The sequence below is a fragment of the Hibiscus syriacus genome, unplaced genomic scaffold, assembly GCF_006381635.1.
Source record: "Hibiscus syriacus cultivar Baekdansim isolate YM2019G1 unplaced genomic scaffold, ASM638163v2 tig00117048_pilon, whole genome shotgun sequence".
In the NCBI taxonomy this organism is placed as follows: Eukaryota; Viridiplantae; Streptophyta; class Magnoliopsida; order Malvales; family Malvaceae; genus Hibiscus; species Hibiscus syriacus.
Window position 1 is genome coordinate 9,324,438 of NW_024063538.1, and position 10,309 is coordinate 9,334,746.

Sequence of the window (10,309 nt, forward strand, 5' to 3'; positions counted from 1 at the left end):
TGAAATTTTCTAAAGCTTCATGTTTTGTACTTAAGAAAAGAACCCAAGTAAACCTAGAGTAGTCATCAACCAATACAAATGCATATTGTTTTCCACCCAAGCTAGTATTTTTAATAGGCCTAAAAAGATCTATATGGATCAATTGTAATACTCTACTAGATGATACATCATTAATAGGTTTAAATGAAGTTCTTTTTTGTTTACATTTAGCACATGCATCACAAATTATATCAAGATTAAATTTTAACTTTGGCAAGCCTCTAACAAAATTGCTTTGAACAAGTTTTTGTAAAACACTCATGCTAGCATGTCCAAGTTTCCTATGCCACAACCAACATTCATGCTCATCTTTAGCAACTAAGCATATATTAGACATGTCAATATTATCTAGGTGCACCATGTAAATATTTCATATTTTATGACCAACAAGCATAATCGCATTAAGATGCAATGTCAACAATTTTGCAACCATTAGACTTGAATAAGACATTGTATAACTTGTCACATAATTGACTAATACTAAGAAGATTATGCTTTAACCCATTTACATATAAAACATTTTCAATAAGAATGGAAGAGTTGTTACCAATAGAAACTATTCCTTCAATGTGACCTTTTCAGTTGTCACCAAAGGTTACTACTCCTCCAATTTTTACTTAAGCTCCAAGAACCGACTCTTATCACCGGTTATGTGTCTTGAGCATCAACTATCAAGGTACCATAAGTTTGAGCTTTTGTTTTGTGCCTTGTAGCAATGCTCCTCTACCTAAAAACATAGATTAAGTTTTGATTTTTGGTACCCAAATTCTTTTGGATCCATAGGCATTAGTTCCCAATAATCTAGTCCACTTAGGTATCTATTTCTCTAGGATATTATTGTCTTTAGTAGTAATGAGTCCTTTAGGGTCCTATATACTTATAACTTTCCTATTTGAGGTTTTTTGGGGACCTCTATGATTGTATGGTCTAAAGTTATTTCTAACATAGTTGGATTTTGAATTTTGTCCTTTTTCAAATCGATTTGTTCTAACTTTGTTAAAACAAGCTTTAAAATCATCAAGTTTCTTTTGATGATCATCATGAACCTTTGAAAGTAGGTTGTCCAAGTCATGATTTTTCTTTTCAAATTCCTCTAGTTTGACTTGCATATCCTTGATCTTACTTTCAAGTTCATTATTGGTCTTTGATAAGAAATCATTTTCATTTTTCAATTTTGAAATATTTTTCTTATGTTTTGAAAGCATGATATCAAATTCCGAGGCCAACTCATCATAAGCCTCTTACAACTCATCAAATGAATATTCATTTAATGTAGATGAGTTAGAAGTTACCTTAGATTCTCCCTCAATGACCATGAGACATAAGTTGGCTACCTCTTCCTCCTCTTCGTTGGATGACTCATCATCACTCCATGTACCTAAATATGTTTTCTGCTTCTTCCTGGAGGATCCCTTCTTCTTTAATTGTGGGTGGTCAAATTTAACATGCCCCTACTTTTTGCGTTTATAGCAAATTATGGGGTCCTTCTCCTTGGATTCATTCTTGAAGCTTTCTTTTCTTTGAAATCTTCTTCCTTTGTTTGACTTCATGAATCATTTGAATTTTTTGGCAAACATCTTCATTTCTTCATCTTCATCATTTGAGTCACTCTCATCTTTAGTGGATTTTAAAGCAACACCAATCTTTTTATTCTTTTCCATTTCCTTCTTTTCTTCATCTTTCTTTTCTTGGTATTCTTCTTCTTTTACCATCATTTCATGAGTAAGAAAAGATCCGATGAGCTCATACAAGGTAAGAGTCTTTAGATTCTTTGATTCAACTATGGCGGTTTTTTTGGATTGCCATGACTTGGGAAGGCTATAGATCATTTTTTCTAACTAGCTTCTCATTTGGAATATCTTCTCCAAATCCTTTGAGACCATTTATAATAAACTAAAATCGATCGGTCATTGATTTTCTGTCTTCATTCAGTCTCATCTTGAAGTTTTCGTAGTTATAATTGAGAAGACTGATTTTAGTTTCTCTTAACTCATTTGTTTCTTCATGAGTAACTTCAAGTTTGTCCCATATCTCCTAGGCATTGGAACAAGATGATACTCTCCCATATTCATCGGAGCGAGTGCAAAAAATAGAATGTGCATTGCCTTTGCGTTGAGTTGGAACAATCTCTTTTCTTATTCGCTCCATATCTCCATATCTATAGTTGGAGTAGAGTGACCTTTCATCATGATGTTCCATGCTCCCAAATCACTAGCTTGAATAAAGAGTTTCATCATATTCTTCCAATAGGCATAGTTGGCTCCATTGAAGTATGGAGGCTTATTGATGGGTTAAAAGTCACAAACAATTTTGAAATTTGATGCAGAGGCCATGCATGACTTGGATGACGATTGAACTCCTTTAGGATCTTCTCAAGAGGTGGTTAAACCTTCAAATGAGTCTAGCTCTAATATCAATTATTGAGTCAATAGAAAGGATGAAATAGCCAAGAGGGGGAGAATTGACAATTAAAATTTTTGTGGAAGCTTAAGAGGAAAAATTTAAATGAATGAACATAAGAATTTAGAGTGGTTCGAATTTATCAACCAAAGTATACTTCCACTACCTTAGCTATCCACACTAAGGATTTTCACAAATTCACTAATTTGTATCTACCTTTGAGGATAAGGTGTAACCTTACAACTCCCACAAGAATTATACCACAAATTCTTGAGACACTCTCTCAAAGAGAAAAATTACAAATTATAAACTTATAAAAACCTCACAAGGAATGTGTTTGCACAATTCAAGAACAAATAAGAACACTTGAGAAATCAATACAAATAAGTACAAGAAGTGTCCTTTGAAAGCAAAAAGAATTGAAGAATGTTGACTTGATTTAGCTCACACTTGATTTTTTGGCTTTCTCTTTTGTTTTTTATCATCACAAATGGCTGGGGATCTTGTTTATATACTCCCTCATTCAATTCCAATCGTTTGCATTGTTGTTGGAGTGAACAGAGCTGTTAGGGGCAGTTTCCCGCATTACATATTGCTCATAAGCTATTACTATCGGAACTATATCTATAAGTATTGATACTCCCTGCATAAATACAAAAATTTGACCGTTGGAAAACATCGATATCGATACTATCACAAGGGTATCGGTAATACTATATTAAGTAGTCGGTACTGTACATAGTATCGGTACCATTTCAGTATACTGGACTTTTTCATATTCAAAACTAAAGGAGTAGTATCGGTACTACACTTCATAGTATCAGTACTCCTACTCAAAGTAGTATCGATACCATTTTAGCATTCTGTATTGACAGTATCGATATTGCCTTTGCAGTATCGGTACTACTTAGCTAAAATTCATTTTTCACTTAATTAAAGTTTGAAATCCTTAGCAAAGATTATTTCAAAAAATATTTCCAATATAGGACTCAAATTTTTAGTAGAGTAATGAGTAAAAATTGATGTTTTAACTTTAAATAATTATATATATTTATATATATATATTCAAATGATTGAATCAAATGTAATTTTAAAATTTATAAAAATTAAATAATAATTTTGTTTGGTATATCAAAATATTTTCAACATGGAAGCATGATGAGTCTGGAAGGAAAGAAATAACCATTTATTATTTGAGTAAAAAGTTCACAGATTGAGAGACCCAGTATCTGCCAATTCAAAATTTATGTTGTGATTTAGTATGGGCTACCAGGAGAATTGGGCAATACATGTTATACCATACAACATGGTTGATATCTAGACTCTCTTTGACTGGCATATTGGCTATATGGCAAATATTGTTATCTGAATTTGGCATCATGTATCTTAACCAAATTGTAATAAAGGGAAACGCCATAGTAGACTTTCTTACAAGTCATGCCTCATAAAAGTATGAATCCCTGAACTTTAATTTCCCAGATGAGGATTTGATGTGCATCTCGGCTAAAAAAGAAAGTATTTCAGATGACAAAACCTAGAAGCTTTACTTTGATGGAGCCTATAATTCGTTAGAGAGAAGAATTGGGCAAGTGTTTATTTCCCCAGAGGATGTCTACTATCTTTTTACATGTAGGTTGGAGTTCTTTTGCACCAACATCAACACTAATGAAGGAATTTGAAGATGTTACGTTCAACTATCTTCCCTGTGAGAGAAAAGTTCTTTTACTATCTTTTTACCTGTAGGTTGGAGTTCTTTTTACATGTTCCATGAGATTAAAAGTAGCCATTGAGAGAAAAGTTAAAGTTTTTAAAGTGTATGGATACTCTTCATTAGTGGTGAACCAACTAGGAGGAGAATGGGAGACAAATGATTCAAAACTAGTTGAATATGAAATTTGGTCCTTAAACTAATGAAGGAATTTGAAGATGTTACGTTCAACTATCTTCCCCGTGAATATGATCAAATAGATGATGCTCTAGCTATATTAGTTGCGATGTTTCAGGCAAATAAAAATATAGACATGATGACAATCATTATGCAAGTGTATGAAACCAAAAGTACATTATTATAACATAGAAGAAGAGGCGGATGATCATCTATGGTACTATGATATTCAATATATGAAGTATCAAACGTATTTTCCATTGCATCTAAAATTGACAAAAAGACAATCCGAAGAATGACAGATGGATATTTCTTTTATGGGGAAGTCTTGTACAGAAGGTGCAACGATCAAGTTCTGTTAAGGTGTGTGACTGCCAAAGAAGCAAAAAGCATTATAGAAGAAGTGCATTGTGGAATACGCGAGACACATTCAAATGGTTTATCTATGGCCAGAAAGATCATTATATATAGGTATTATTGGGCCATAATGCGTACAAATTATGTTGATTACGCAAGAAGATAGAACAAGTGTTAGATATTTACAGATAAGATTCATACACCACTATCATCTTTGAACGCCATGATCGCACTCTAGTCATTTTCCATGTAGGCCATAGACGTCATCGGGGCAATCACACCAAAAACCTCGAATGGGAATCACTTCATCCTAGTGGCGATCAACTACTTCACTAAGTGGGTAGAGGTTGCTTCCTATTTCAATATCACAAGATCTACGGTTTGCAAGTTTTGAAAGAGGCAAATAATTTGTCGATACATGTTTCCAGAGAGGATCATCACAGATAATGTTACTAATCCGAACAACAAGATGATGGATGAACTTTGTGCACAGTTCATGATAAAACATGCCAACTTTACAACTTATCATCCAAAAATGAATGGGGCAGTAGAAGTGACAAATAAGAACATTAAGAGAATTATCACAAAGACCACTGAAACTTATATAGGCTAACATAAAAAGTTACCCTTTTCCCTGTACGGATACCAAACTACTATGCAGACATCGACAGTTGGTCTATGCGACAAAGGCATTCGTACCTATTGGGGCTGAAATTTTGTCACTTCGAATCTTGAAAGAAGTAAAGTTAGATAAAGTAGAATGGGTTCAAGCTTGAGTTAATTAGTTTAATCTCATTGAAGAAAAAATGATGAAAGTTATATTTCATTGGCATATATATTAGAAGTGGATGATGTGAGCTCATTATAAGAAGGTTCGCCTGTTAGAACTCCAAGAGGGTGATCTATTGCTTAAAAATATCTTGCATATTCATAAATATTTCTGTAGGAAATTGATGCCTATTTAGGAAGGGTCATATGTCGTCAAAAAGGCCTTTTTCGAAAGAACGTTGATTTTGACAGAGATTGATAGAGAAGCGCTGAAAACTCGTTCAACTCAGACTCTGTCAAGAAATATTACACTTAGAAGAAAAAGAGAAAGAAAGAAAAAAAATAGGAAAGGAAAAAAAGAAAAGAAAATAACAAAAAAGAAAATAAAGAAAAGAAAATTTGAAAATGGGGTATAAGATGAAAATCCACAAAGTACATCCTGAAAACAAATTAATGATTTGAGTTGAAAAACTGAAAGGGTAGCTCAAATGCGTTGTGATATTAGGCATCTGGTAGCTAAACCCTCTCTAGAGCCTTTAGTTCGGATAAACGTTCACATCTGCAGACATTTTCACAACATTGATATCTTTTAGAAAAAAGCTCACCTCAATGCTTGAAATTATTTTGAAGTGATTTGTCATTTATTTCTAGATTTCTATATCATTTTTTGTGATTGCCATGATGTATAAATCCCCAGATTTTCAATGAATTTCATGTTTATTCCAAACCTCAAATTTATTCATTTTTTAGCATCTTATAAGTAAATTAACATATCCCAATATCAAACAAAAGATTTCTTGGTATTACTTCGAGTTAACTTTTAAATGCAGAGTATTCAAAGCAGTTCATAATATCAACACTTGTGTTTATTGATGAAAGTGTACAACATGGTGTGACATATAAAACATATATGGCCCTAATTGTAAATGGGCCAATGAAATGAAAAAAAAAGAACCATAAGATAACAACTTGAAAAGGGTGCTCTAAATAATTTAGGAAAGACATAGGAAATACAAATAAGGGTCAAGCCCAAGGTGAGTAAAGATGAAGACTCAAGCAAATATAAAGAACCAGTAGAGAAAATGAAGTGGACATTTGTGAAACAGAGGAATTTGTAATACTAAAATGACATCATGCACACACATCCATATTTATCAACACTTAAAAGACTGACAGGAATTCAAGAGGTCAAGAAAGATTGCACGAAAGAGAAAAGGATTTCAACAAGATTCAATCCTTATTTTCACCATTGAAAGAAGTTGACCATAACAAAGAATTGAAGTCCTTCAGGTCATTAAGTTCAGGTACCTTAAATACACATCAATTTCATATGATAATCTTTCACAAGTTTAAGATTCTTCAAAGAGAATGTAGACCAAACATTTTCAATTAAAGGAGTTCATAATGAGAAGAAATCGTCCTAAGTGAAAGAAGAAGTTTATAATAAGAATAAGTATTTCGACCTATTTGATTCCATCACAGAAGGAGGTGGATCAATATTTTCGATGAAGAAGTTCCTAACGAGAAGAACTTGTTCAACTTTGACTTATCCATCATAAAAGGAGGTGGATCAACATTTCTGATGAAGAAGTTTCTAATGAAAAGAACTTGTTCAACTTTGACTTATCCATTACAAAATGAGGTGGATCAACATTTTTTATGAATAAGTTCCTAATGAGAAGAACTTGTTTGACTTATTTGATTCCATCATAGAAGAAGGTGGATCAGCATTTCTAATGAAAAAGTTCCTAACGATAAGAACTTGTTCAACTTTGACTTATCCATCATAGAAGGAGATGGGTCAACATTTCTAGCAAAAAAGTTTGTAATGAGAACTTATAGCTCAAGAAGCATAGTGACACCAAAAATGGTGCTTTATGTCTTTGCTTTATTCTAATTCCATCGCAATAAGCAAAGAGGGGCAACTATAATCACCATTTTTGTCATTATTATTATAAGGCCCATTAAGGAAGCCCACACATGAAAAAAAAGTAGGTTAGGCTTTTCCCTCCCTATCTCGTCCAGCCAGCTACCAGTCATTGGATCTGTTTTGATCAAATACACTATATTCTTTGATATTAAGGTTTCTTAAACCCTAGTAGCTAGTTTCATCCTTTGATCTAATGATCTAAATTTGGAGATGCCTAGGTGTTGAGCTCCTACGAACAACCGAAAATGCCAAGAAGGGGTGAATTAGCCTTATAAAAAGTTTGATGGAAGCAATCAAAAATTAAAACTTTTTTCACAACGATTTACAGTGGTTCAACTATTAAACCAAGTATACATCTACTACCTTAGTGTTACACTAAGGATTTCTCAAATCCACTAGATTTGCTTACCTTTAGGGATAATGTGCAACCTTACAATAACTCATAAGGTTTATACCCCAAAACCTTGTTTACACTCTTTCCACAAGAGGAATTACAAATAAATAAAACAAAGAGGAAACCTCACAAGGAAAATGTGTTTGCACTAATTAAGCTCTCACCCAAATCACACTTAAGTAAAATAAATAATGAAGCTCACAAGTGTGTTTAAAATAAGAATTTTACAAATTAAGCACAAAACTTAACTTTGATATTGGTAGATTGGTTCAATATGATTCTTGTTGACATTGGGAAGCTTTGACCTTCAATTTATACCTTATTCATTAATTCTAACCGATTGGAGTCATTGGGGATCATTATAGGCGTTACCTACAACAACAAATAGCATTTAATGCATAAGTGGAAGATTTTTTAGTGAAAGGGATCAATCCTTTTTCAAATAATTTGACAGTTTCAAGAAAGGGATTAATCCTTTAAAGGAAGGGATCGATCCTTTTCATCGAGGGATCGATCATTTTGGTGAAGGGATCGATCCTTTTTCTCAAGGGACCGATTCATTTTGTAAAGGGATCGATCCAAACTCACTAGAATCCAATAGATCGATCCTTTTTCAAGTGGACCAATCCTTTGAGCCAAAAACACTTGAAAAATTAACTTTAAACTACCAAAATGATCGAGTATGTTTTTTAAAAGGTTTGACTAAGTTGGAAAACATTTAAAACATATTTTTCAAGTTAATTTGGACTTTGAATTATTTTTTGATAAATTTTTGACGAATACAATATAGTCCAAAATCAATTTTGCAATTTAATGTTATATCAAAATCTTAATTCAATAATCTCCCCCTTTTTGATATAACAAAAACTTTGAAAATTGTTTTTGAAAAATGCTCCCCCTTTGAAAAATAATAAAAACAATTTAACAATTTGTGAAAAAATTAAGCTCCAATTTAAATTTTGAAAAACTCATTTTTCATTTTATACTTACTTCTCCACCTTTTTGTTATATCAATAATAATTCAACAATATTGGATTCATATAGCAACGGAGATAAAGTAATTAAAACAAGCTAGAATTATCAATAAGCATATTAAAGTGCCAAAAGCATAAATATCTCAAAATATCAAATGCATATATATAAGTTCAAGTACTCAACAAGATAATCATCCAAATATAAAATGAACGTTCGAAGTATCAAATATTCAAAATGTAGCAAGGTATAAAGATATGATAATAATGATACGATATGCATGACCTAAGATAGTGATGAAGGAGGTAAAAAAATCCGTCAAACTGACACTGGATTGCTCGAACCTACTCGATCGTAGCATCTTAACCACGCTATATATCATCAATCTAGGAGTCCAAATGGGCACGGAGAGAGTCAATCGATTGAAATATCATCTCCTCAAAGCCTTGAAATAAATTTGCATGAGGTGTTGGGTCAATATGAGGCGCTCTCTCAGGCTCCTCACCAATGTCATCATGTACATCATCCATGTGCTTATCTCCATCATGCTCATCCTTCACGTCCTCTCCATAGAGACTACGGACCCAATGCAAAGATCCCTCAAGATCCTCCGAGTAGTCGATCTTCACCATCGTGCTGTGACCTATGGTCCTATCATCAGAAAGGTATGTGTCGGGCTCGTGAGAGGTGTCGATGTCAAGAAGCTTAAACAAGAGGCTAAGGTACATCCTGTGGACTTCGTTCGATCAAGACTTTGATTTGATGATGCTCAGGATTTCATTGAATATCATGCTCGCAAGATGAAGCTTGCGACTTTGTTATATGCAAAACATCAATCAATAGTCGATCTCACGAATGATCGATAATTCTACGCCTCGAGCACGAATGTAATGTGAGACGATAAGATGGAGTAAATGATCATTTAAGGATAACAGGGTCGCTCTATTATTTTTAAGGTGCATGGTGGCAGAAAAGGGCCTTTTTCATTTTCATCACCGGTAAGATGGATGTTAAAAGACTGGGCGATAAAATCAGCAGTGATAATAATGGACTAACCCATGAGATATGAAAATATGGTCCGATAGGTGGTGCCATCTCTAGAAGTGGATAACACATGAGAATTTGAGTAGAAAGCTCAAACCAAATAAGGATAAGTTGGACCATAAAAGTTTTAAAAAGTAAAAAGCTTCATATCTTTCAAGTTTTACTCGTAAGGAAAACCCAAGGTGTTTAAAAAATCAAAATCAATTTTTTAGGTTTCTTTAATCATTCAATATAAAAAGAATGAGTCAAAAATACTCACAAGCTTTTGTATTGTGAAAAAATTGATCAATCCAAGATTCAATTTGATTCGAGGATTATCCCTTTGAAGTCATAGTCTTTCTTTTTTGACATATTAAAAAACATTGATGAAAAAAAGTGTTTTTGAACAAAAATGAGTGTTTAAGGATGCCAAAAAGGAATTTAGGAAGATTTAAAAATGAATTTTGGGCTTGTAAAAAGGGTATGGTCGAATGGGATAAAAGGTGTTTTTGGTTTAGGGCTTTTATCAAACACCTTGTGG